Consider the following 27,484-nt stretch of genomic DNA (forward strand, 5'->3'; position numbering starts at 1 on the left):
AATTCTCTAAGAATTCTGGCAGTATAGTCTATACATGTTGCTAGTACTATCATCACACTGCCAACACTCAATAGCCATGTGGCTTTAAGAAAGTCATTTAACCTGTCTCTCTCAGCCTCAGTCTACTCATCTGTAAAGCAGGCATAATTAGGGTTGCTATGAAGATTAAAGTAAATAGTCCTTGTAAAAGCACAGTACTTTGCATATAACAATCACCTAATATATTTCCATAGCTTATAACTATCATTACCCTTTGGGACTTATTGCATGAATTGTGGGGAGTGCGTCTGCCCTGGACCTCAGATTCTCAAGGGCACCAAATGTAGTCTTTTGTTATGCTCTCCAGATGAAATTATACCATGATAGCTGGCCTCATCAAGATACCCTGACAAGGCTGAAAAAGGATGCTCACTGTGTAGCTTTAAACCTGTGTGCCCCACACTCTATGGATGTTATTTTTATAAATCCTTTCTTGATGGAAACAAATGAATGAGAAAAAAAAAAATCCTGTGGTTATCAAGTGAATGGCATATATCCATTGCATCACAGTTTTATAATGCTATTCTGGGCCTTTCTTATTTTTTAAAATACCGAGCACATGAAAAATACAGATAATTCAGGGCCTGTGCTGACCTCTGATGACAAATCTGTGAATCCACTGCCAAGGGTGATGAGCAGGGACCCTCTGCAGCCCAGGGCTTCCAGCCAGTGGACACACAGGTGTCCCTTAGATGGGTCACAGGTGAGGCCTCAGGAAGATAAGATGGGACCAGAGTCCAAGTCTCAGCCATAAACAGCTCATCTATCTCCTGCAAAGTGCCCTACAAATATTATCATTTTACATTTGTGCCATGACATGAAAAATGTTGGGAAGCACTGTTCTAGACTCTAGGGGAAGCTCACAGCTTTGCCACCTTGATGCCCCAAATCTACCCTTGAGGAGGAAGAGGAGCTCTGAAACGGATCAATGCCAAGTTGAGTCCTTAGAGACACACAATTATGGGGCCCTCAATTAAGGGTAGAGCCTTTAATGAATGGGAGGAGTAAAGGGAGAGTAAATAAAACCAAATTGGAGAAAACTCTTCTTGGAGTGTTTCTCTTTTACCCTCCTTGCTGTGTTTTCTTGTGTAAGATTCCACTAGCTGTGTATCTGACGGGAATATCTTACTGTTTCTGATCCTAGATTGAAGGCTAGAGGGAGAGAAGAATAGAATGAGGGCTTGGGTAATTTCTGCTTTGTCCTTTAGGGGGGGAGGTTTTTTCTCTAATATACTCATTTCTTCCCATAATTGTGAGTGAGGTAAGATCCAGGCAGCCCAGGCCAGGAGGTCTGTGGGTACTGTGGGTGGTGGGCATTTACTGTCTCTGAGACAATGGCAAGGCATGTCAATATCATGCTGTCAGGTGCAGTGAGAAAAGCAGAGGTTTAGAACTTGAACAATCCTTGGGATGAAACCCAATACAGAAAATGGTTTGGTAACTTGGGCAAGTCATTTTCTCACATGTGAAGTGGAAATCATAATATCTTCCTGGCTGAGATGTTGGGGGGATTTAAGGAGTCGAAGTAAAGAAGAAAAAGCTGGCATCATCCTGCCTGACACATAGAGGAACTTAGTAAGTGTTAGTTTCCTGCCATGCTTCTCCCTATTTCCCCACTTTTCTTGAAGAATCCTAAATAAACACATTTCCACAGACACACTGTCTAGGGAGGCACCTTGCCCCTTGGATCCACCGTCCAATTAGGTTTCATATGTAGCCACCTCATTGCCCACTCCCTCATCCCACCCTGACTCTCCTGAATGTCTAATGACTACATCATCATCATGCTGTGAAGGTTCCCAACTACATCAGCCATTCAGTCATTAGCACTTAATGTCTGCTCTTAAAAATTCCATTTGTTGAAGAGAAACTTTTTTCGTCTTTTCAAATATTTTTTAACATATTTCAACAAAATAGGACCCTTCTGAATGAAGTTCCTCACTCTCTCATAATACTTCCTGGGCTTGAGTCATCCAGTAATTACATTGCCCATGCCCCAAGCCAAGCTAATCTCCCAAGACCACAGACCCAATCAGGCCTCTCTCCTCCTCAGACACTCTGCAGCTCTCCAAGTCCCTTGGCCTGCCAATCAATGACCTCCATGATTCTGCTCAAGCAAATCTTGCAGCTGTAGTCACTCTTGCACTGGCATTCCAACTTCAGCTAAAATGAAAATGAATGCTGCACATGACCCTCACTTTCTTCTGTCATTCCGTGCCTGGAATGCCCTTCCTCATTTCCACATGCACAACATCCCCTCAGAAATATGTTCTCCCCAACAGCTCATGTTGATGTGTTCTCTTCTCTGAACTCCCAGAGCAATTAATTATCTGTCTTGAATGATAGATATTTAAATAATAATAATAAAAACAACCATCTCAACCTCTTATGGAGCCCTCACACACCCACTGTCTCCTAGTATTTACATCTATGTGATTACATAAACTAGATTATGATCTCTTTTTATTTCTTATTTCTCTCTATGCTCTCCAGAGCATCTGACCCACTGCTTTGCACATAGAACCAGACACAATAAAAATTAAAAGAAGAAATGAATGAAGAGGTCTCAAGAGGGACACTGTCTTGGGGAATCAGATGCTGTCAAGAAGACAGATTCATGACTTTGACTTCAAGTCTTCTCTTACCCTCTTTAAAAGATACTGATCTGATATTTTTAATGCTATGTACTTGTTTCACACGTATTTCATGTCCTCACACTATGTGCAAACTAAGTGCCTTGATAGCGTAACAGAAACAATGGCCACAGAAACATCCTTTTCATCAACTAAAGGGACTTGAGACATGATCATAAACATATATTGATAGCACAGCCTCAGATGGATGACCTGAGGCAAGAGATAAAAACGAATGCTCCAGAAGTTTAAAAAAGGTCCAAATCTTGTAATTATGAGAGCTATACCCAGACCAGTTGAGCTGGAGTCTACAGGAGCTAAAGAGATTCAAGGATCAGTGAGTCCAAGTCAGTGAACTCTGTCAAAGTTATGAATATGGAAACCAAGAACCCGTTGCCCTATACCTTGCCATGCAGTGATACATTCAGAGATTACCAGGTCCGGAACTGCAGAGGAGAGAGGGCCTTTAATATAACTCATTGGCTATGGGCCTTGGTTTCCTCAACTATAAAATGGAAATCACATTAGCTCCTTCATAGGGTTGATATGAGATTGAAATGGAATGATATTTGTCAAAAGTCTTCTGTTATCTTAGGGACATTGCATATGCCAAGAATGGTAGCTAGCATATTTATTATTGCAGTATTTCCTCAACTTTAAGATGCCATGAGTTGGAAGGCACATATTTGATTTAAAAACATCTTTTAAAGGGAGTAAAAGGAGGAAAAAAAATATGTTAAATCTACACATAGACTATAAGAAGGATGCTGATTACAGATATCTTCAACTGCTAAAAAGATATTTCCTAGAACTGAGGAAATATGGTAGGTAGTAAATAGTATGCCTCAAGAATCTGTTGATTCTGTTTAATTTCTTTGAGGTTTAAATGCAAACCAAGTCTTTATAAGTCGGAGACCTCAGGATATTCGTGTCTGCCAAAGAAAGGTCCTGTAGCCCAGACCCCGAAGGGTGGAGCAAGGACCCTGAGAGCACACACACGCAGATACCAGATATGGAAACCCAGGAACAAATCACCCTTCACAGTAAACTCGCTCATTGTCTGAGCAGAATCGTGTTCTTTTAAAAATAAAACTGTGAGTGGGAGTGCTTGCATTCTGGAATAGAGTCTTTTTTTCTTCCCTTCATCCCATGTTCCTTGGCTACATGCTATTATGTGATATTCAGGACTGTCAAACCTTCTGGAGCCATAAGCATTTTTCAGACAACCAATCTCAATATGCATTATCAAAATTAGATCTTTCTGTGCAGATGACAATTATGTATTATATGGTTACACGCTTATGAGTCTGTGACACCGTATTGTTAGACTTGGGGTATTGACTTTTAACAATATGTTACCTTATTGTATTTGTTGTCGCATTATGCCTGGATTGCAGCATTTGTCTCGTGGCCCCACTCACGCTGCAATTAGTTCCTCAGTAAGTGTCAAACAGCACTGGGGGAAAGAGTGGGTGAAAGGTAACTTGGAGATGATTTTCTTTTACAACTGTCATTTATAAAAGAACTTCAACCGTTCCAGAAAAATACAAGTTGTATTCTCATCAATAAAATTGCTTCTAAACAGAATGACAACTCCAGTTGGGAGTTTGAATATTCCAAAGGTCTTGGATACCACCCCATGGTCACAAAAGAACAGGCTGCAGGGCAGGGAGTGAGAGAAGGAATAGGACATAAGAAATCCCCATATTCATTTCTATAAACACAAGCTCAATGCAGTTTAAACTCATAAACATGCTAAAAGGAGCTAGAGGTAGCCTGTTACTTTGTCATATATTTTTATAGGCCTATCTGAATGGTTTCAGATTTGACATAGTAACTGCCTGTTACTAGAAATAAACTGTAAGTCAATTCCATGCTGCCATAATTCACTGCCCAGGGTTGTTCAAAAAGATTTAGTGATGCCCATGATGGACAGCAAACCCTGTGATGTTTTCATTTTCACTTGGTGTTTTGTCATGCCTCCAGCCTGCTGACCTCTAGAGACCCAGAAGGAGCAGACCTTCCCAAGGTGTCACTGTGTCTGCCAAGTCAGTAAGAGACTCGTTGTTGCAAGAAAGCAAATGAGACATTCTTTCCATGTCTCTAGGTCTGTCTGCCTTCCTCTTTATTTCGAGAGCTTGACAATCATCATTCCTATAAAAGTGACCTCTTTCCGAATAAATGGAACCAAGGTTACACATACCACCCCGCAGGAATGAGGTGCCTGGAAAGTAGCAATACCTCATCTCCTTGGCTGGCATTTTCTTTTGGCTCAAGGCTTTGGCTACATCTCTACCATGTCACGCACCCAGATGGAAAGTGAAAAATCCATTCAGCCATCTGGCTGTTTCTGTCTACACAATGCCATGCATCTGGAGCCATCTGGGAGATGGACTGAATTTTTTCACTTTCTGCCTGGTTGTTTGGTATGGTGTAGGTGCAGTCTTTTACTAAGCTGAAGTGCCTCATAACCCTCTGCCCCATGTGAAAGGCTGAAAAAACATGAGAAGGCTCCAGGGTAACGTGGCCTATTGTGTTATTCTGGAAAATAAATGGAAACTTTGTGAATTACAGTATAATATAAGCTGCAGGAAATAATAAGAGTAAGACTATTGTTTATCAAACAAAACAAACACAAGAAATGAGTCAAGTAATTATTTCTCAACTTAGTTTGTCCCAGAGAGCTAACACAATATTCTCAAGGGCATATTATTACAATTCCTTCCTGGGGTTGGATAGTAGTCTAAAAGACATCTCAAATGGACGCTTGTGCTTAGAATTATGGTTGAACTAAAAAATGTATAACCACCATTTGACCCAGTAATCCCAATACTGCGTATATACCCAAAGGATTATAAATCATTCTACTATAAAGACACATGCACACGTATGTTTATTGCAGCACTATTCATAATAGCAAAGACTTGGAACCAACTCAAATGCCCATCAGCGATAGACTAAATAAAGAAAATGTGGCACATATACACCATGGAATACTATGCAGCCATAAAAAGGGTAGGTTCATGTCCTTTGCAGGAACATGGATGAAGCTGGAAAACATCATTCTCAGCAAACTAACATAAGAACAGAAAACCAAACACCACATGTTCTCACTCATAAGTGAGAGTTGAACAAGTAGAACACATGGACACAAGGAAGGGAACATCACACACCAGGGCCTGTCAGGGGGTTGGGGGCTGGGGGAGGGATAGCATTAGGAGAAATACCTAATGTAGATGATGGGTTGATGGGTGCAGCAAACCACCATGGCAAGTGTGTACCTATGTAACAAACCTGCACATACTGCACTTGTATCCCATAACTTAAAGTATAATAACAAAAAAAAAAAAAAGTATGACTTCTAGGCCCTAATTAGTGTCTCCAAAAGGAGACTCTCTCTGTTCCTCAGAGTTCATTCTAAAACAAATAATAGAGAAATTTATGAAACACTTCCCAAGAATCATGTTCAACTTAACAGAATTTCCATTCGAATTCCAGAAGCTCAGTATATTTAGCAAGATTAAGAGCTTAATAGTATGAGGTGGAGGGGTGGGTATAAGGGAAGTATAAATTGTGGGAAAATGTAAATAGTGATTGTGCAAATGAGGGCTTCCCTGGTATTGTAATTAAACCTCTTGGAATTCTGGGGTATTTTCTCTTCCTCTAACTCCTTTCTGAAGCTTATCTCTGGCAGAGTCTGGCAGCTTTCCCTTCACTTCAATCTCGGCAGACAGCAATGTTCAACTCAGTTTCTGGAGTTTTCATTCCACATACTGTTGGGCAAAATATAAAAATGATTAAATAACAGAAATAGATATGTAAAAACCATGATTAAAACATCTGGCCAAGGGAAGGGGGATAGAGGATGGGCTAGGTCAGCAGGCACCCCAGGACTTGAGACCAACCTTTACCCTGAAGATAGCTTTAGCTTTGTCTGAGAAAGGATGGAGGGCATTTAGGGCCCAGAGGCAAAAAGAAAAGTAAATTTATGAAGAGTGAGCTTAGGGGATAAAAACAAAGTCCTTGCTGCTTCTATTTCAGCATTATGAGCAAGAATCCCCCTGCACACATTTAAATGGCATGTTCACATTTTATGAATCAGGCCCTTAGTTTTAATTGCTTCTTGTACTATGGGCCAATTAAGGATGGGTCTGGAGGGCAGGGATCATTCCCACAGCCTCTGAGGTTCTGAGAGGTGGGGCTTGCTTAGCCTGAGGCACCCATTCACACTTGTATTAAAAAAAAAAAAAAGAAAAGAAAAGAAAAAAAAGGAAAAGAAAGACCAAGTGCACCATTAAACACCTTTGATAGGAATGCTTACTTTATATAGGCTGAAAGCAAAAACTGGAGGCCAAAAGTTCCCCTTTGGCCCCATTGCTTGCTTTCAAATAAAATCAATTACAACGTTTCTCCTTGTCTGAGCCATGCAAAGCTAAATACCAATACATACAGACCCAGTAGTGTATCTTGAGAAGCTGCCAATAGGTTTGTAAGCCCTCTGAGATCTCCTGTCTTTTTATCTACAATTGATCCCCTGAACCTTTATGCAATAGTGGGGTTAAAGATCAAGAGGGTTTTTTAAAATATATATATATGTATATGTAATACCGACTGCATAAGATACACATATTAATGGACTCCTAGTTTCTACATAGCAACTCCAATATTGTAAAGTACCAAAGTAAATGGAAAAACTTGAAACAAAAATAAAATCTGTTATTAAGGTATACATTATATCTTATATACCTTGACATATGTAGAGTATTTCCCCTGCTTTGTTTTCACATAAGAAACTTAAAATTTATAGAATGTATACAAATAATATATTTTTCAGTGATTTCCAAAGCTTTTAAAATAAGCTTTAGGTCTGATCACCAGATGACCTGCACCCCACATTTCAGAGCTGAACATGTCTAAATGTTAATTTTGAAGAGCCAGCGGGAAGCAGTGAGAGGGTCAAGCTAAACAGCACATGCACCTAGCAATAGCAAAGAGCATTTCTCGCTTATAGGTCACCAGTTCAAATCCCGCTGCAGTCAGCAGGACCCCAAAGCCAAGACCATTTAGTTGCTCAGGGATCTGCTGAATTGAGTTGCTATGAAAATCTGGTCACCATCACAGCTGGACATCTCATCAGAGCAAACAGATTGTTCAGAATTTACCCTATTCCCCCCAACTTTCTTTCCTTCCCTCACATTGTCCTTCCAATGGAGCCTTCCAAGAAACCCCAAGTGCCTGGACCTTGGGGCTCCAGAAATGTAGGCTGCCAACCTATACATTTCATATATAGATACACACACACACAAACACACAAACACACTCCCTCTGTCTACTGTCTGGATTATACATTCACAGTCCACACACACATACACAGTGTCCAGTCACTATCTGTAGTCCCAGGAGGTAAATCACCTTTCTCTGCTATTAATCCAGCACCTTTTACTAACACTAGATTTGCTTGTAATTTTTTCCCTCCAATATACACATCCACGCTACCTTGTAGATAACCAACTAATTGAACAATATAAAAATAATTTCCCAATTTATGATAAACATTACAATGACACTTCCTCATTTCCCTAATGAAGAAAGGAAGCATCGAGATAAAAGTAAAATGAAATTTATTAGGTTTTGTTCCTGCACCACTGAAATAAAATAGTGAACCAGCTTGGCAGTTACTACAGGGACCCAGCATGTGCTCATTAACTCTTTGCCAGGTACAAAGGTGTCCTAACAGCTCTGTTTTAATTCCATGATCCGGCCCATAATCCAGTGCTAAACAATAATTAGTATTGACTTGTAAAACAGTAGTTGAAGCCTTCCTTTAAGCACCTCAAATATGCTTTAAGTTTCATAGACGAAGAACCAAAGGAAGGGGGAGGCATAATTGAGAGAAGAGAGAGAAGCATGAAGGTATTTATGGTTTTTTAACTGTAGAGAAAGAACTGTTCTCCTGCCTGGTAACTTTGCGAGTATTAACGCATTGTTTGCAGACCCACGCCGGCACTTTATTCACCCCATGCCTGCTCATTGTGTGAGAAAGTCTTTCCTTCCCTAATAGCTTGCCCCCACCCCACATTCCCTTTTACCTTGTTAGACTGACCAAATGTTGAACAATTTTCTCCCCTCTTCTAGTGCAGTTTAAATTCTTTCCTGAAAATGGCTCTTTTCATCCTATGCAGCAATGTTCATTTAAAATCATCAATGAATGAAGACCTCTGGCACTGTGGATTTTCCATGGTTTTATTTATTGTTCAATTGTGTATTTGGATACAAAAGAGGGGACACTGACCACATTTGCTGGGGAAATAATGAATGCACCCATATGGGCATAGGGAGCAATGGGCTACAACCCCTTGGATGCACTTGGTAAGGGCAGAGGTGCAAAGCTGGCTCACCAGCTCGCCTCACATGCTGCTCTCACTTTATCACCTGATTCTGCCATCTCTTCCTGGTGCACCACTAAAGGAAGAAAGAAAAGTACTAGGTGTGAGAGGTGTCTACATTTTATTGCCTCATAGCATTTCCACTGGTTACATTCTCTCTACACCTGAGTGGAGTCAGGGGTTCGGAATCCAGTTACTGCTCCTCTGCTTGGATTGCTGGCCTTCCGTAACCCACCAGCATAGAAGTCATCCTCCTCAAGCTAATTGCAGATTGCTAGATTTGCAATCCTAAACCAAATCAAGTAGCGACCTACTGAAGGGTTCCTCCATCTATGCATCCATTTGTCCATCTAGCCAATCAGTCAAGTGCTTTTTGAGCATCTCCAATTATGTTTCAGAGCAAAATAAGAAACGGTCCCTGCCTTCAAGCAGTTTTGCAACCTGATCATGGAGAACAAACGGTGCACCAGGAAATCAAATAGCAGTTAAAGAGGGTAATTAATGAAGTACAAACAGTGAAAGCATAGAGGTTTAGAGAGAAGACATGTTAAAGAGAGCGGAGATGGTCAGGTCATGCTTCTGGAAGACGGGGGCTTGTGCTAGGCCTTGAAGAAAGAGTATTATTCTAAAGAGAAGAGGGGAGAAAGGGGATCACTCTGGAGACTGGAAGCAACACAAAGACTCAGGAGCCAGAATCAGATCTCTGTCTTTCCAGAACACAAGAAAAAATTAAGCACACTAGTAGAACACTTTAAATTTGCAAGATATATCCATGTTTCTTCTTTTTTTTAATCTTCTCCCATAAAATCTGTGGGGTGGGCATGACAGGAAGATTCGATGTAAAACAGCAATAGATGATGGGAAACATGTATAAGGTCACTGTAATAACTCCTAAGAAAAGTAATGGGGGTTATTCTGGAGAGTTAAGAGCATTAAATGGATGAAAACAAAGTATAAGATGAAGGAGAAACAGGCAATAACTTTAGGAGGTGAGAACGGAGGAGAATGTAAGAATATTAGCAAATTCTTCCAGTGGGTGACAAGGACAGATGAATAGGAAGGAAGAGCAGGTTGAGGGAGAGTGGAAAGGATGTTTCTGTTCTGTATTGAGTAAACTTCAGGGGACTATGGAAAACCTAAGTAGAAATGGCCAGGAGACAGCTACCTGGAGACATCTGGTGCTCAAGGTCGAAGGCAGACTGGTAACAGATTGAGGAGTCATCAGTATAAATGCAGGGTCACAGGGATCCCCTATAAAAGGGGATATGGCCAAGCATTAAACCTGGGTCATTCCATTTAAGGGGTAGAAGAGAAAAGAAAGCTCATTTAATTAAGGCCCATTACATATAGAAGGCCCTTGTCAAAATGTAAGAATAACGTGTACAGGTTCATGGATCATAGATTGAAAATGAAATTGAAAAAGATGGGATTTTAGAGTTACTTCAGTCCTGCCTTTTCATTTTCCCAAGGAGGAAACTGATAGAGGAAAATAGTGACTGCACCATAATTTATTAATCCATTAGCATCTAACAATCTCCATGTTCATGTAGAATTATTTTATTAACTAGCTAAAGAACATAGAGCATAGCCTGTGAGGCAGGAACATAGGAGTTATACTTACTCCTGTTATTGGAGTTATACTTCCAATAAGGAAGTGGCTAGGTAGGAATGGGAAGGAAAGCCCCAAAGAAGTTCCAGATCATGGAATATTATTACCTAAGGAGGGCAGAACTGAAAGGGGATGTCCTCGGAGAAGGAACAGATCCTAGGGCATCCAGAGGACAGAATGGGGCAGGATGCCAGAGAAGTGATCATGAAAAGTGGAAGAGAGGCACAGAAAAGGATTTCCTGTTGTGCCATGGTAAAAAGTTTGAAGGTGAAGACTAGATACCCATTTAACACTTGCAGTCAGAGGGGTCTGGTTATTCTGACGGCCACGAGTTCAGAGATGTAAAATTTTACCAAGCTGAAAAGTTGAGTTGAGTCATGTTAAGAGCTGGGATTTGACATCAAATACACCTAAAATGAGTAGTGTAACCCCGGGCCAGTGGTGTAACCCCAGGCTCTTTGAGAAACCTCGATAACCTCGTGTATTAAATGTAAGTAATCTACCAACGTCACTGGGTTATTGAGAAGATAAATAAAAATGGATGAAGGGACCTGGCACAAAGCAGACTTTCAGTTCATATGAATATTCTCTTCCTAGGGAGCTTTCTTAAGAAGATATGCAACACACATACACACATACATACCTCATTCATATTTTCTAATACATTGTTTTAAAATTCTAGATTTAAAACAAAATTCACTACACAGACAGAAAAAGCCTGCAACAGATCTTTGTGCCAGACCTTGAATGGAATATTATTTGGTAGAAGCTATTCATGGCATAAATAGGGGATTCCACTGGATGCCACTAGTAACTGTGATGAAAGCAAACTGGGAGCTGGGTCAACAATAAATAAATAAATAAGCAAACGAAAAAATAAATACTACCTAGTCACCCTGAAGAAGAAGGTCTAAAGATTAAATGTTCAGACCAACCTCCTTTTATATGGGTGCAATTTTTGTACCTGCAATTAGCTCCCTCAGCCTTCAATCTAAGAATCAGCTGGTTAATTGTGCATGTAAGTGGCTAATAGCTCCAACTGGGGGATAGTGCAGGCCTAGAGGGTCACATACCTTCCTCCACACATGTTCTGCTCTTACACATTACAGGCAGACATATACATACACACATACAAAAAGGAGTAAAAATCAAAAGAAATTTATATGACTTGTAATACTTCAAGAGAAACAGCATGGGATAATTTACAGTGCATTCTCAAAAAAAAAAAAAAAAAGCAACCCTAAGAAATGTCATCGTTCTTGTGTCTCAGCCATAGTGGTTGAGAATTATCTGCAAATGTGGGATCAAATTGAGTCTTTAATTAAAAAGGAGACAAAATGATGATGTCAAGAATCCCTTTCAAAGAGCCACTGGATAGCTCAATGGTCTGGAGAGAGTCACTCCCACAATTTCAGAGAGAACAAGGGTGACCCGGTTTGGGTTGGGAGTGGAGGTGGGCAGTGAGTGAAATAAATTGAAATGGATTTTTGTGGTCACAGTTGGGCAACTCACAAATGGCACAGTCATCTCTAGTCTCTACTTTAAGCCACCCTGATGCCCCAAACACCATCCACAGTTAGACTATCAGGCAAGTACTTGCCAGTGTTTTGAGACCATCCAGCTCCAATCTGGACTTACAACCCAACACCCTAGCTCCTGGCTCTACATTGCCCCCTGAGGGGTCCTTCTTCATCAGTTCTTCCTACTTTAAATGTGCTATCCTTGGGTTATATAAATGTCTGACCTTGTCTCTTTGGAAACCCAGCTCATGTGTGGTTCAAGCAGTGTTCCTATCTCACATGATGGAAGAAAATGGACCACCGATCCCAGTCTCAGATATTTGAGTGATTTCTGATTAAAAATAATACTTTGATAAATCTCCTTATAGACTCATCTTTGCCCTTATGTCTGATTATTCCATTAAAATAAGATTCTAGAAGCAGAAATTGTTCAAGCCCTTAAGGTGCCTGAAAAGTATATCTGGTTGGGAAACTGGGGACGTAGAAGTCCAGCAGACTCAGAAGATTAGAATTAAAAGGTCAAGGACTTCCTTGTATATCACATTCAATTTTTCTACATGTACCTGGTTTAATAATATGGAGCCCAAGACCCTTTTCCTATAGGGGGCAATGAAGAATGGTCTTCGAGTCAGAATACAAAGCAGAAAGAATTGCTTTAAAGCTAAGTAATGAGGACAGGACAAAGTGGAGTATCACAAGGAAGGACTGATTAGTTGCCTAACCTTGGGTAACTTGCTTAACCCCTCTGAGACTCAATTTCCTTACCCATAAAGTAGGAATTACATTAATGCCTGTTGTACACATTCAATTCATCTTGAATAAACATGTATTGACCATCTACTATGTGCCAGGCAGATCATGAAAATGGCCAAAGGGGCACATATAAAATTCCTTTGCTTACTTTTCTATTTGTCATATAAGTTAAATTTGTTTTTTAAATTTATAGTTTAATGTACTCAAGGCCAACTGCCAATGAGCCAAAAAAAATTTCAGAGATGCTAGATGAGATTTCTAGGACAAAACGCTAAGAACAAGTTTTATAGAATTCCTCATGTCACCTGAAGGACAACTCTAAGGCAAAGTCTGAGATTGGTCAAATTCACCTTGATGCCCTTGTACCTTTTTTTTTCTAAAGTACTTTTCCCCATTCTTTTTGCTTCCCCCACCCCAGCCTTCTGGACCTTTCATCATGAGCCCAGGCGTCTTTATGGTGCCCCAACCTGGCTTGCCTTCCTTAAGCAGTTCCAAAGAAATTCTCTTTACTCTGTCCTGTGTCCCACTCTCTTAGGGTCCTGATTATTCAGTTGGATAAGTTCTGATGATACTCACTATGGTATTAATGACTGATAAATGTCTACTTTTCGCTGGACATTTGCATTTCAAATAGAGGTTCCTGGAGAGTCCCTGCTTTGAGGGAAATAGCAGGTTGAATGGTGATCATGCTAGGCAGAAAGTTTCTCCTGCACAAATCACAACATACTAGTAGCTGCCAAATTTGTCTATGCATAAAGCGGCATAAAGCAGCTAGCTCTGGTTCCCTTGGGATGTCACTAAGGGGCAGGGTAAAGAGAGAGCAGAATGCAGAGTTTGACACGTCACCTACCTGGAAAATGCACACTGATCTCACTTGTCAAGGGAAGATGCCCCAACCTGTCCAGTCCCCTGCTCTGTGCAGACCTGGCTTGGACCTAGGAAGAAAGTTGCCAGAGGCTGAATTTTCTCCCTTTAGTTCTTGAATTCAACCCTCCTTCCCACAAGCCATCATTGTGCCATCAGGGGTTTCTTGTTACAATTTAATTTTTCTCAGTTGCACACTGGGATTCTAATCTGCATCACACCAGCAGTGGGAACGTTTCTAAGAATCATTTCCCAAGACACTTTTAATATATTTCCAGTAAATTGTACCTCAACCTGTCCAGCTGGCTGGGTCATTTAACGGTGACACACCCACTGAGTCCTGAGGGCCCCTGGAGATTTACCTTGGTGTTTTCCTAACAAAAAAAAAGCTGCCTTCAGTGAGGGGATAAAGCTTTGCTAACATGCAAGTGCTACGGGGAACACAATGAGAACTGCCCGTCAGAGAGGGCCAGACTGCTAAGGCTCGTTATGGGAAAGACTACACACAGGATTAGACAAAAGGGGTTTTGAAGAACTGCAGTGAAATTAAACCAGCTTTGGGGGAAGTGGCATTCAAATAAGAAAAAAAAAATACATATATATATATATATCCGGGTGATTATTTAAAGCCCCAAAACAGATGGTATAGTTTATCAAGTATTGTTAGCCAAATTCAGTGCTGCTTTCAGGGACTTAAAAGCATACAGCCAAACGTAAACAAAGTTTTCACAGGACAAGAGCCAGTGAGCAATCTCCTTCAAATCTGCAAAGTCAGAAGGAAAACGTAATTAATCACAACTCACTCCTAGCTGGCTAGTCGAAATGATACCAATGAGAAAAAGTGAACAGTTAATAGGGAAATTTGGAGTAGGGGAGGGAAAGGGATGGTTCCCTCCTTTTCTTTCAAGAGCTGGCATTTGTATTTGTGTTTGTGTCGTTTGGGTCCAAGCCCAAGAAATAAATGAGGTTTTTTGTTTTTGTGAGTTTTGGTTTTCATGTTTCATAATCCAGTTTATTTGACCTTTATTTTTCTGATAATGAAGGGAAAGAGAGAATGTGGTTGAGACAAATTCCTCAAAAGTACAGGCGGCGAGACCAAAGGCCTGGGAGGCCAGGAGCCAGGGCAGCCAAACGCACCCACAGGATGGTCCGGCAGCCTGAATTTCACTCTCCAAGAAGTTTTTCTTTTCTTTTAAATTTTTTTTCTTTTGTAAAACAATGTCTTCCCTCCAGAAATGTAAGGGAAAAATAAATTAAGGAATGGGTGATCCGTTCTCATTTCCTATTGGGAAAGATGCTGGCTTGGTCTAGTTTCCTTGTGTCTCTTTGGAAAGACAGAGAATTCTGTCTAGTTCCACAAGTAATAGAAAAGTCCCTTCTGAGGGACGCGGCCTGCTCCTTTCCCTTGCAAACTCATCATCAGCACATCACCCAAAGCTTTGATGTCCCCACACAGCAGGCCTCCTCATGGCAGTGGGCACCCTTTCAAGAGCGGCCCCAGAGGTCCCTGTTTGCTGACCAACTGAGGAGGGGGAGGTGGGGAATGACATGCAGCAACACCCTCACCAGCAGCTGCCACTCCCACCCCATCCAACTCATAAAAGTTCTGAAATGTTGGCATCTTTGCTGCCGCTTTTCATCAATGCCATTTAAGTGAATTTAGAATAATAATTGTATTAAAATGTTTTAGATGCCATATCTCCAATCCATAAAATTTATTGTACCTTTATGCAGAATTATACTGGAGTTGAAACACATAAATCAATTTATAAGGTCTAATGACACACAAACGCTTAAAAACTAAAGGCGATGTAGTAAATTCAAATTACCATTACAAATGTAAGCTTTGTAGTCAGTGTGTGACCCGCTAAGGATTATATTTAACTCCCCTGAGAGTGGTTTATCATAAAACTTTATACTTTTATTACAGTGAATTATTAAGTCCTCCATGACATGAGTCATTCCTCGCACTGACTATGGCTTTTTTAATGACACTGTAATAGACATCTTGCTAATAGCAGGAGGGTTGCTACCTGTGCAGCAAGGAGAAGGGGTGGGAGGAGGAGGGAAAAGACAGTACAGGACTCATGCTGGAAGAGTAGATTTCCCAAGGGACTCACATTAGCAATCATACAAAGAAGTGTCGGAAGCCTAAACACACATACCCCTCCATGTTCTGTCCTGGGTAAAACAATCACATACTGCCTAAAAGAAATTCAATTTAAAAGTCACATATGGAGAAAGCAAAACAATCTCAATTTTCCCAAGCATTTTAAATTCCATCAAGACTTGAAATTCCTCTCCCTGCTGCTATGCCATAGATAGGCTTCCTTTCATTCCAATAAGCTCTTCACTAATAACAGATTACCACCGTCATATAACGCACAGTGACCCAGTGCTCATAAACATGACTTCCCTGCGACACCCTTCTCCTCTTTACATTGTGCCCACACAAGGACTCCATAGCAGGGAACTCTTTCCAGAATCCATTTAAGCCCTCAGATCATCACATGTGTGAAGTCTCCAGCCAAATCAAGGAAGGGTTTTAGATCATTGTCCAGGTTTCAGAAGGCAGTCCTGGTGAGCTGATGTCACTGGGTATCATTTACTTCTTCCAAAAACTACCTAAGGCTCACAATGCTGGTGTCACACCACCATTCACACACAATGCCATTTCCACATCTAGGACATCTGAATTTAGGAATCCCAATCTCCTAACCTGGGAGAAGAGCAGTTCTTATAAAAGAAGCCTCTATGTTCTAGCCAGGCTCAGTCGTGTGAACCTGTAGATCCAGCTACTTGTGAGGCTGTGGTGGGAGGATCCCTTGAGCCCAGGAGTTTGAACCTAGCTTGGGCAAAATAGCAAGACCTGCCTCTAGGGAAAAAACAAAAAAGAGACATTTCTGTGTTGATGAATAGACATGGGTCAAAAATAAGACTGGTACATTTGACCAAAGAGGAGAAGAGAAAATAGATGCCTAGACTAGTTTTCTACACATCTGTATGCAAGAGTGACTTATTTGTAGGAATTTCCCATGTATCCTATTATTTAAAAAAAAAAAAAAACTACTATATGGTGATTGTCTCTGTGCTCTCATTCCCATGGGCATTTGGTCATCTCTAAGGCCATGACGCAATGACTGTGAATTCCCCTTCCTGTCCAGTGGCTTGCTAATTCCCATTGGGCTTTCGTTTGCTAACACATGCTTCTTATGACCACCAAGGTGAGACTTAAAACACCAACACTTATGGCTTCTGACTGGTTTATTCTGAACATTTCAGCACAGAGATTTTTGTGAGCATGGGGTTACCAAGGCATAGTTTTGACTTAATGGGCTGAACGATTCTGGCAACTGACAACAAATTTTTCATAAACCGACTGGTTGGTTGACTAATTACAGGAATCTTATTTGTTGCAAATATTTTTATAGGCACAGACATATAAAATTTATAGAAAACCTCACCCCCCTCTCTCTCAGACACACACACACACACATTCCTTAATATGAATACCTTTTGAAAACTTTCATTAGAAAGTTAAACAAAATTAAATAAGCTTTTACATGAATTGCCCCAAACTTTTAAGCCATAAACAATTTTCACCCAAAATGCTATAAACTCCCAAGACTAGCCACTCTATCTCCTTCTCAGATACTATTCCATGAGAAACTCACTGAATTCAACTTAATTTAGTAAGTATTTTTGGAGTGTCTATTTCATGCCTGACCACTACACTGGGGACCCAGGGTTGGATTTTGTAAGCACAGGACCTTGCCTTCATAAAGGTAATAGTCTAGACTCTAGGGCAGAAGTCAGCAAACTACAGCCTACAGGCCAAATTCAGCCCACCACTTGTTTTGATAAAGTTTTATTGGAATACAGCCACATCCATCAATGGCTGCTTTGAACCACAATGGCAGAGCTGAATAATTATGACAGGGAAATATGGCCTGCAAAACCTGAAATATTTACTATCAGGCCCATTACAGATGATGTTTGCTGGCCCTTGGTCTTGAGCAATGGTTCTGAGTCCTAGCTGAAACTTAAAATCATCTGGGGAGATTTTCTAAAATACAATCAGAGCCCAGACTATCCTAAATCAATTAAGTCAGATCTTTGGGGTATAGAACCCTGAAATTTCTCTCTCAGGGGGAAAAAAATGGTTTACCCAGGTGATTCTGATACTGAGCCAGGATGGAGAAGCAAACTAGATTAAACAGACTTCATAGACATAATGGCAAAAGCAATCATGAGTGTTAAACAGGAAGTGAGCCACTTTCCAAGACAGCCACTGAATAACCCAGATGTTCTTAGCTTCTTCAGGAGGAGAGACAAATGTTCTCCACTGCTCCTAGATATTCTGCCTCAGTAGCATGAGTTGGCTCTAAGACACATGACTCCAGGGAGAACAGCCAAAATCAGAATGTTCTCTTGGAGAAGATAATCCAACATTTGTCTACCCATTTCTCCTCACCCTGGTAGCTAACTAAGTACATCACACCCTGAGGGAGGTTTAATATTATTTCAGTAGCTAAAACAGGTAAAAAGCCCTCCTCTGCCTGTAGAGAGGACCTGTTCAAATCAACACACAAAATTATTCATCAACAGCACCTAATCTGAGGGGTCCTGAAGGACACCAGTGTCTATCAAAATATATGAAGTTGGGAATCTCTGATCATCTCTTGGATGGGAACCGGGACCACTCTGGAAGCCTTCATTTGGGCTTGATTTCACTTGGACACTGAGTATATTGTCCAGGTAGTGGTGGAAAGGGCCAAACAGCAACTTAAATATACTAGGGCTCCTGCAAACCAGCCTCATCTGGAAGAACTTCAGAGTTTCCACTGAACCTGGGAGGCTTTCAGAGACTTGGAGAGAACCTCACATTCAGGCAATCTATATGGCCTTAGTTTTAATAAACAACTATGTGTTGATTAATCACCAACTGTGGATCCACAACTGCCTAGGCACTGAGTAATGCATAAATGCACTTTCCAAAGTATTTATAGTCCCTACACACACTCATAACACACAAACACACACATTTCACACATGCACCCAAGAAATGCTTGCATAACAGCAAAAGCAACTACATGATTATGTACCACAGGGTGCAATTCAGAGGTACAATCTTTTTCCACCAAGAGGCTGGGGTTGTAGGCCTTCTGTGAAGGAGAGCAAACCTTGAAAACAGGACCATGGCCTGTTTGAAATGAAAAAATTCCACAACCACAGGGGAACAGCAAGGGGCTTCAGAATGACCTGATAGTACCTGTAAGGGAAGCAATACAGGAATTTATAAGCAACAACTTACAAATCAGATTTGTAATTTGTAAATCAGAACCTGGGGAAAGGAGAGACTTATGGACTAAGAAAAAAAATCCTCTAGGAGACAAGAGCACAGAGTTTCACACCAGACCAAAGAATTGAGAGGATCTTTCTTCTTTGACCTTCATCACCTTCTCAGATAAGGTCTTTGGGAGCTCAGAAGAAGAGTCTTGGGTGATCTGGAGACCACTCTAGAAAGGCTCTCTCATTTCATACTTTGCAAAGCATTTTCCTACCTGTTATCTCACTGTGCCTTCTTGGCAACTCCATGAATAAAAAATTATTAATTGCCTCCATTTAAAAAAAATAGGTAAGTATAACTGACTTTCTAAGAGGTTAAGGGATTTTCCCAAGTCATAAGTTAGCAAATACTCAAACTGGAATCTTACTCCTGTTTTTAAAGTTCAAGATCAGTGTGGGATTTTTTTTTTTTAACTCCGTGACAGTGTTGGGAGATGAAGTGAAGACCTGCTCTCGTGTCATAAAAAATGTCAGCCTGATCCAGGGTTCTGTACAGGGCTTCCCCAGCCCTCAGGCCCGAGCTCTGAGTAACAATGCCATCTAATCATCAGAATTTCAAAGACAAAAGCCACAGCAACTCTTTATGATCACCGTGATAAATTAGGGCTCCGATCCTTTATATACACACTCAAGGACTGGAAGATGTTAACAGAAATAAATGAAAAATCCGTACATCACCCCAAGGCAAATTTTAGTTTGTTTCGTACAATCAAGTCATATTTCAGTACCTTGGCCTTTTGCTAAATCTTGGAAGAAAAACAGAAAGGAAGGAGGGAAGAAAAGAAATGGAAAAACTGATGCTGAAAAGGCAAAGCCCACTTTTTGACAACCTAGCTGGGTCGTGTTGAATGAAAGGGACACTGGCACATTTAAAAGGACCATTTAACTGGATTCCTTAGACTAGGTTTTGACAAGAAGCTTGAAGCAGGAATTTACTCTTTCTACTCATGGAACCTGGCTGTGAAAACTGTCTGCCTTAGCCAAGTTTTTTTGAGTTCAGAAGTCAGCTAGATTTCTGAGCTTATACCTCCAACAGCACAGCCAGCCCACGCAAGTCCCTCACCCTTTTCTACAGACTAGAGCATGGGCTCCAAATCACAGGTGAAGAAGATCATCTGAGCGGGAGGAAGCTGGGTTGCAGTGGAATCTACAGCTGCTGAGAAAATCCAGCATCTTTTAAAGTCAGGAGGCAAGTGCTGTAACTCAGGTTCTGAGTTAGAAAAAGAAATGAGAATTGGGAGTCACTCAGCAGGGATGTCATATTAATGCAAGCATCTGAAACCCACCCAATCCTTCAAGTGGCAGTAAAAATGCTACCTCCCCCAGGGGCAGTCTCCCCTTATTCATTACTACTCCTGCCACTTCTTCTGTCTGTAGCTCATGCTGTCCTGTGTCAGTCACGCACTTAGGGGCAGAGAGGCAGGAAGGTGGGGCTGTCGTTTAAACTCTGTGTTTTCTACACCAGGGGTCAGTAATTGACAGTCCCTGGGCCCACTGCCTGTTTTTATGGCCCACAAGCTAAGAATGGCTTTTACAATTTTAAATGGTTGAAAGAATCAGAGAAATAATAATGTTTTATAACCAAAAAAATGATATGAAATTCAGTGTCCACAAATTTTAGTGGAACACAGATGCACCCATTTATTTACCTATGGTGGTTTTCACACCACAGCTCCAAGCTGAGTAGCTGCAACAGAAAACGGACTGCCCACAAAGCCTAAAATATTTACCACCTGGCTTTTTGCAGAAGGAACCTACTGATCCTTGGTCTAGACTATATCAAGAACTTAAGCAATGTTTGGGGTATAAGGGAAAGAAGGGAGTGTGAGGCAAGAAGGACGAGAGAAGAAGGCATGGGAAGGGAAAGGAGAAAAACTGATGTAAGAATTAAGAGTAATAAAGAAAGGAAATAAAGACAGTTAAAGAATTTGTTTAAGTAGTTAAAAGGGAGCAGAGGTCAGTCATTCAGGTTTTCATACGCCATTGGATGTAAGAATAGCTATTTATGTTCCCAGATTCAGAGGATCCATTGTGAGTATTAACACCAAATTGTTGGCTGCCCAAGAAGACATACCAGGAAATCAGTCAGGTGCCCAGCAGAAGTAGCTCAGAGCCAAGATCCCAGGACAGAGACAGTGTGAAGGGTTAAGTTTCCCAAGCTCTAGACAGTGGTCCATATTTCAGCCTTTTAACCATTCTTTTCACCCTTTCCTCCTTCTATGCTCAGCCCATTATACCCCATTCCCATGGAGGAAAAGAGTCTCTGTTAGTTCTCCCGTTTACTCGACTTTCCAGGCTCATCACTTTACCTTTTGCACATTCCTATTTGGACACCTCAGCAACCTCTCAATGAATTTGTGTCACGGAAAGTTTCAAGTCCTACTGCAGGTCTTCTGGATTTTTGGATAACCCATCCACGCTTGGCTACTCTTTCCCCTCTGGGTTCTCTCAGGACTTCCCCTGCAGCACTTGGGATACCGGCTCAGCACCTGCCCTGCACTTAGGATGTTGCATTTAACACAATGACAGTTAAACACTGAGCCAGCTTTGAAGGAAGTTGTACAGCCAGTGCCTGCCTTTATATGTCCAAAATCTCACCAGGGCTATCCCAACTAGAGTCATCTTTTTATCTCCTCAGCATTTGTAATTATGTCCTCTCTTCTGATCCTCATTTATCTTATTTTCTCTTTTGTTAATTAATTCTTCCAGAGATTTATTGTTAGTGCTTCCAAATGATCAACTTTTGGCTTTGTTGACTTTCTCTATTGCATATTTATTTTCCAGTCTACTCATTTGTACTTTTATTCTTTCTTCATTATTTTTTCCTTCAATTTTGTTTGACTTTATACTGTTCTGCTCTTCTAACTCCTAAAATTGAATACTGAGTTAATTAATTTTGAGCTTTTCTTATTTTCTGATAGAAGTACATAAGTCTACAGCTTTCTGTATAGGTATTATATTACCCCATATAGGTATTAACTATACCCCCATATGTTTATGGAGGTATAGTTTATGTTTTGATACATAAACTACTACTATCCTGCAATTCTAAATATCTTGTGATTTCTCCTTTGATACATGACTTACCTGAATGTATTTGTCTCAATTTTCAAACATATAGGTTTTTTCTAGTTAGTCTATGCTATTGTTGTATAATGTAACTGCATTGTGGTCAAAGGGTGTGGTCTGGGTAGCTATGACCCTTTGAGATTGGCTGAGACCTGCTGTAGAGCTCAGTACAGAGTAGATGACCATACATGTCTCATGGGTCCTTGAAAGAATGTGTGTTCTGATGTTGTTGGCTGTAACGTTCTACATATGTCCATTAAATCACATTTGTCAATTCTGTTGTTTAAATCTTTGTAGCCTTATTAATATTTTCTCTCCCTGTTCTATGCATTACTAAAAGAAGTATGGTAAAACCCAAACACTATGGTAGGTTTATCTATTAGTCCTGCCCATTTTGTTGTGTGAATTGAAAAGATATGTTACCTCTTAGAGTTGTAATGTTTTCCTAGTGATCTGGATTTTTATCATTGTGTGATGACTCTCTTTAATAATGCTTTCATCCAAAATTAACATAGAAATCTCAGATTTGTTTTGATTAGAATTTGCATGGGGTATCCTTTTCTATCCTTTGTCTTTCAATATTTCTGTGTGCTTATGTTTTAATTTATAAAGATAATTTAGTTTAGTTTTTTAATCCAGTCTGGAACCATTGTTTTTTAATGGAAGAGTTCAGGTTACTTGCATTTATAATGTTTACTTTAATATTTAGGTTAATTTCAACAATATTGTATTCTATTTTCTTTTCTTTTCTTTTTTCGTTTTTAAAAGACAGTCTTGCTCTGTCACCCAGGCTGGCACTATCTCACCTCACTGCTGCAACCTCCACCTTCCGGGTTCAAGAAATTCTCCTGCCTCAGCCTCCCGAGTAGCTGGAACTACAGGTGCCCAACACCACGCCCCGCTAATTTTTGTATTTTAAGTAGAGACGGGGTTTCACCATGTTGGCCAGGCTGGTCTTGAACTCCTGACCTCAGGTGATCCACCCACCTCGGCTTCTGAAAGTGCTGGGATTACAGGTGTGAGCCACCACACCCGGCCTATATTCTATTTTCTATTCCCCTGTTATTGTCTGTTTCTCTTTTTAAATTTTCTTTACTTCCTTTCTTTTAGATTAAGTCTTTTATTTCTCATTCTGTTTTCCTTATTGTTTGGAAGGTTTATGCTATATGTTCTACATTTTCTCTGTCTGTGGTTATCCTAGCCACTTTTTTTTTTTTTTAACATATGGGGGTCTTACTATGTTGCCCAGGCTGATCTCTAACTCCCACCCTCAAGTGATCCTCCCACCTTGGCCTCCCTAGTAGCTGGGGACTATAGGCTAAAACCATTGTGCCCAGCAACCTAGCCATTTTAACATGCAGATGTAAATTATCAAAGTCCAAAGTTGGTTAATATTGTTACCTTTGTCCCAAGAATTTCAAAAACCTAGAATATTTTAACTTGGATCCTTTATCCAATTCTTAATTATTTTAGTTATATTTTATTTCATTAAAAGAAAAAACAAATAAGACATTTTTGTTTTTTTAAATACAGGCAGTGTTTGCTTAGTTTTGTCCACCTATTTACAGGGTTCTTTGCTTACGATTCATTCCTGTACCCCAAACTTCCATCTAGGATCATTTTCCTTTTACCTGAAGTTTATTCTTTGGAATAACTTTTGATGAGGATGTTTGTTTATTTGTTTTAAAATGTTCTTATTTAAACTTTATTCCTAAAGATTATCAATAAATAAAGGTTTTCTTTACATAATATCCAAATTGAGTTGTTTTCTTTCAGTACATATGCTATATTATTCTACTATATTTTATTGTTGCTCCCAAAATGTCTAAACACCATCTTTTGCAGGCAATGTGTCATTTTTCGCTGGCTGCTTTTAAGACTCTTTGTCTTTGATGTTTTGCATTTTTTAAAACCTAGGTGTGGATTTATTTTTATCTTACTTGATGTGTATTGGGTGGTTTGATTCTACAGATAAGTAATTCAGAAAACTTTCAATAATTGTGTACTTGATATACTGACTATTTTCCATTCTTCCTGTAATTACTGTCTGAATCTCTGATCTGACCTATGTTAAATCTTCTAACTCCATCTTCCATATCGCTTAACCTCTCTTATATACTCAGGTCTTTGTCTCTCTGGTCTGTATTCTCAGTTTGTTGTTATTGCTATTGTTGTAGACATCTCTTCCAGTTCACTAAATCTCTGTTTAGTTCTGTCTACCTTGCTCTTTAACCTATCCGCTGAGTTATTTCAATTATTCTATTTTTCTCTTTTAAAAATTCAATTTGACCTTTTCATTTGAAGAACTTTGGTCAATCTTTATGGTTTCTTGTTTCATTCTCATACTTTGAAGCTTTTCTTTTATGTTTAAATATATATTGATCATAGTTATTTTAAATTATATGTCTGATAATTTCAATAACTGAAGATTTTACAAGTCTGATTCTGCCTTCACTGTTTCCAACAGCCATTATTCATATTGCCTTGCTTCCTTGTATATTTTATTATTTTTGACTGAACTTAGTATTTTTTAACTTCATCTTTGGGAATTTTTAGGCACGGGTTACAGTTGTTTGTCTTCAGAGAAAGGAGGAAAGAAACCCAGCTTCTAAATAACCCAGAACCATTTTCAATTCAATTCCCCATTTGAACATTTTTTGGATTATATAGGTAGCATGAATTCTGACCTCAAACTCTCATGAGGGCTAGGTGTTAGTTATTTCTCATGTTCCCCCTTCAAACAGCAATGAAGGCAAATTTTTGTCCTTGCTATATTCTTCTGCATTGTTTCACCTTTATACTCCTAATGCGATCCCTGGGGATTCTACATTTATATGAGGAACCCCATCAGACTCCCTACCTTGTGGAGGACATGTCTTATTCCACCTTCTCATGCCCCCTTTCATCACTGCAGTAGAATCAATGTCATTAGGACTCACCAGAGACCCCAGTGCACAAGCAAACATTGGTGCTAATTTACCTGTCATATTTCCTACCCTCCTTTCTATTTGGCCTTTAAATATTTCTTTGTTTCATGCCATCTTTGTGAAACACAAAAAGTAAGTATTGTTTATATTTCATGTGACATTTTTTGTTGTTCCAATCAGAAGTATTGGTCAAGGTATTTAGTTTGCCACTCCACCAAAAACTTACAACTACTGTCCAATTGACACATAAGCTCTGGAGTGGAGCATTAATACATTCAATGCAGTGGAGACTCTGAGATGGTGAAGAAGTGAAAACTAGCATCTATATACTGACACATCTGAGCTACAAATGGTTCCACTCCAGTTTAACTCTGGAAAGAGGGTCGGATCTCTCATGCACTTTATCCTAAATCCAGTTTCCATTTCTCACTGCATAGGTTCCCTGAATCTGGCTACTTTCTTTCTTTAACTTGGGACTATGAAACTGGAATTATAGCTTCATTCTGAAGGCTAGTTTCAATATTTATCAGTTAATGGAAAACTCCTTCTCTTCCATTTATAAGTTAATGGAAAACTTATTGTCTTGTTCTTTTGTTTCATATCTTCACTCCCTGCTGAGGATTTGCTCTCCACACATGTATTGGTCACCTGCTGTGTGTCAGGCATTATTCTTGCCCCTTAACAGAATCACAGATCCCCACAGGAATTTTTAAGAGCCTCCAAGAAATGAGAGCCTATCTCTATGACAGCATGACAATTTCATCTGGAATTTATGCATATCTGCAACTGGTATATCCAATCCCAGTATGATTCAAAGTGTGGTACACAAATGGGCAGTTGGGACCTGAATAACAACCTCTGAAGGTAGAAACCAATGATCGATAATCTGCATTTTGGCCAGGCATAGTGGCTCACACTTGTAATCCCAGAATTTTGGGAGGCCGAAGTGGGTGGATCACTTGCATCCAAGAGTTCGAGACCAGCCTGGCCGACGTGGTGAAACCCCGTCCCTACAAAAAATTAGCCGGGTGTGGTGTCACATGCCTGTAGTCCCAGCTGTCTGGGAGGCTGAGATGAGAGGATTGCTTGAGCCCTGGAGGTCAAGGCTGCAGTGAGCCACAATCATGCCACTGAACTCCAGCCTGGGTGACAGAGTGAGACCCTGTCTCAAAAAATAATAATGATCTTTTTTTTTAACAAGCTCTCTAGGTGACAATTAAACTCATAAAATGTTAGAGCTAGTGTTCTATCACACTATTATTTGATCTTTGCTTTATCTAACAATAAAGTCTGAGGTTCATTGATCCAGATTCCTGATTTTAAAAGAGACCACTAGGTTTTCAAACACCACTCAAAGAAGCACTAGCGTCAGCTCGCATACTTTCATGATACAGAAGAACTAACTGTGAAGAGATCGTAGATGCCACTAGGTACAGAGTATAGCATTCTAAATGTAATATATTATGTTTTCTGTTTTTTAGAAACTATTTGTAACAGCGCTGCTGGCAAGTTCTCCCTGTTTCCCCATCTTGCTATTTGGGCAAAACATAGCTAAGTTTCGTCAGTGAATGCAAGCTCCAACCAATCTGCTCACCTTGTGGCTGCAGAGGAAAAACAGACTAAAGAATTGCACAATCACTCAGCATAGGAGTCATCCCATAGCATCTTGGAGGGATGAGATAGGGTAAGAAACAAAGTTCATGCCTGGAATGAGCTTAAGGCCACACAAAGAGAGAGAGGAGAAGTGAATTGAACTCAGAGGTTCCCAGATATGGTTGGAAATAGCCCCCCACAACAATCTGTTTAATTAAGTCCAAGACCAAAATCTCACTGGAAGGGAAGTAAAATGATGTAGTGAGAAGGAAAGGTTAGCCAAGGAAGAAAAAAACTTGTCAATCCAAAATTTACTTGCAAATCTTCTCCCCAAGAACCGTTAGGAGGAAAATCTACACACACTTGAGAGAAAGAATACACTCAATATGCACATGTCCTAATAATTTAATCTGCTTTTTTTTTCTATTTGTTGTATGTGCCACACCTTTGTAACACATAGATGTGTGCTTGACATGCTGAAATCACAGAGTACCTTCCCCAAATCATCTCAGGAAGAATTTGTGCCAAAAGACAAAGTGGCAAAGACATTCCTGGATGGCTGCTTGTGCTGGAATTTGTTTTCACAACTAAAATAAGAACAGAGTTAATTTGGCTTTTGAGCTGATATGTAACTAAAATGATTAAAACAAAATTAGGAGTCAACATTATATTACAGAATCTTAGGAAATCAAGTCACTGGGCATGTTTATGGGCAAGAAACAAAAAAACTCTTTCTGGACAC

At 40.0% G+C, this 27,484-nt stretch overlaps 1 long non-coding RNA gene across 3 annotated transcripts in view; it reads right to left on the reverse strand.

Moving 5' to 3' along the window:
- Nucleotides 1–27,484, reverse strand: part of LOC139357858 (uncharacterized) — a 276,436-nt gene that overhangs the window by 168,675 nt on the left and 80,277 nt on the right. For 2 of the 3 annotated variants that reach the window (XR_011611756.1, XR_011611757.1), the window contains exons 4-5: nucleotides 13,791–13,875; nucleotides 2,006–6,445 (exon numbers count right to left, since the gene is read on the reverse strand). The exons of the other annotated variant lie outside the window; for it this stretch is intronic. This is a non-coding gene — a long non-coding RNA (uncharacterized lncRNA). Of the gene's footprint in view, nucleotides 1–2,005; nucleotides 6,446–13,790; nucleotides 13,876–27,484 lie in introns of those variants that run through there. 3 annotated transcript variants of the gene reach the window in all.

Source organism: Macaca nemestrina, chromosome 13 (assembly GCF_043159975.1).
Source record: "Macaca nemestrina isolate mMacNem1 chromosome 13, mMacNem.hap1, whole genome shotgun sequence".
NCBI classification, from domain to species: domain Eukaryota; kingdom Metazoa; phylum Chordata; class Mammalia; order Primates; family Cercopithecidae; genus Macaca; species Macaca nemestrina.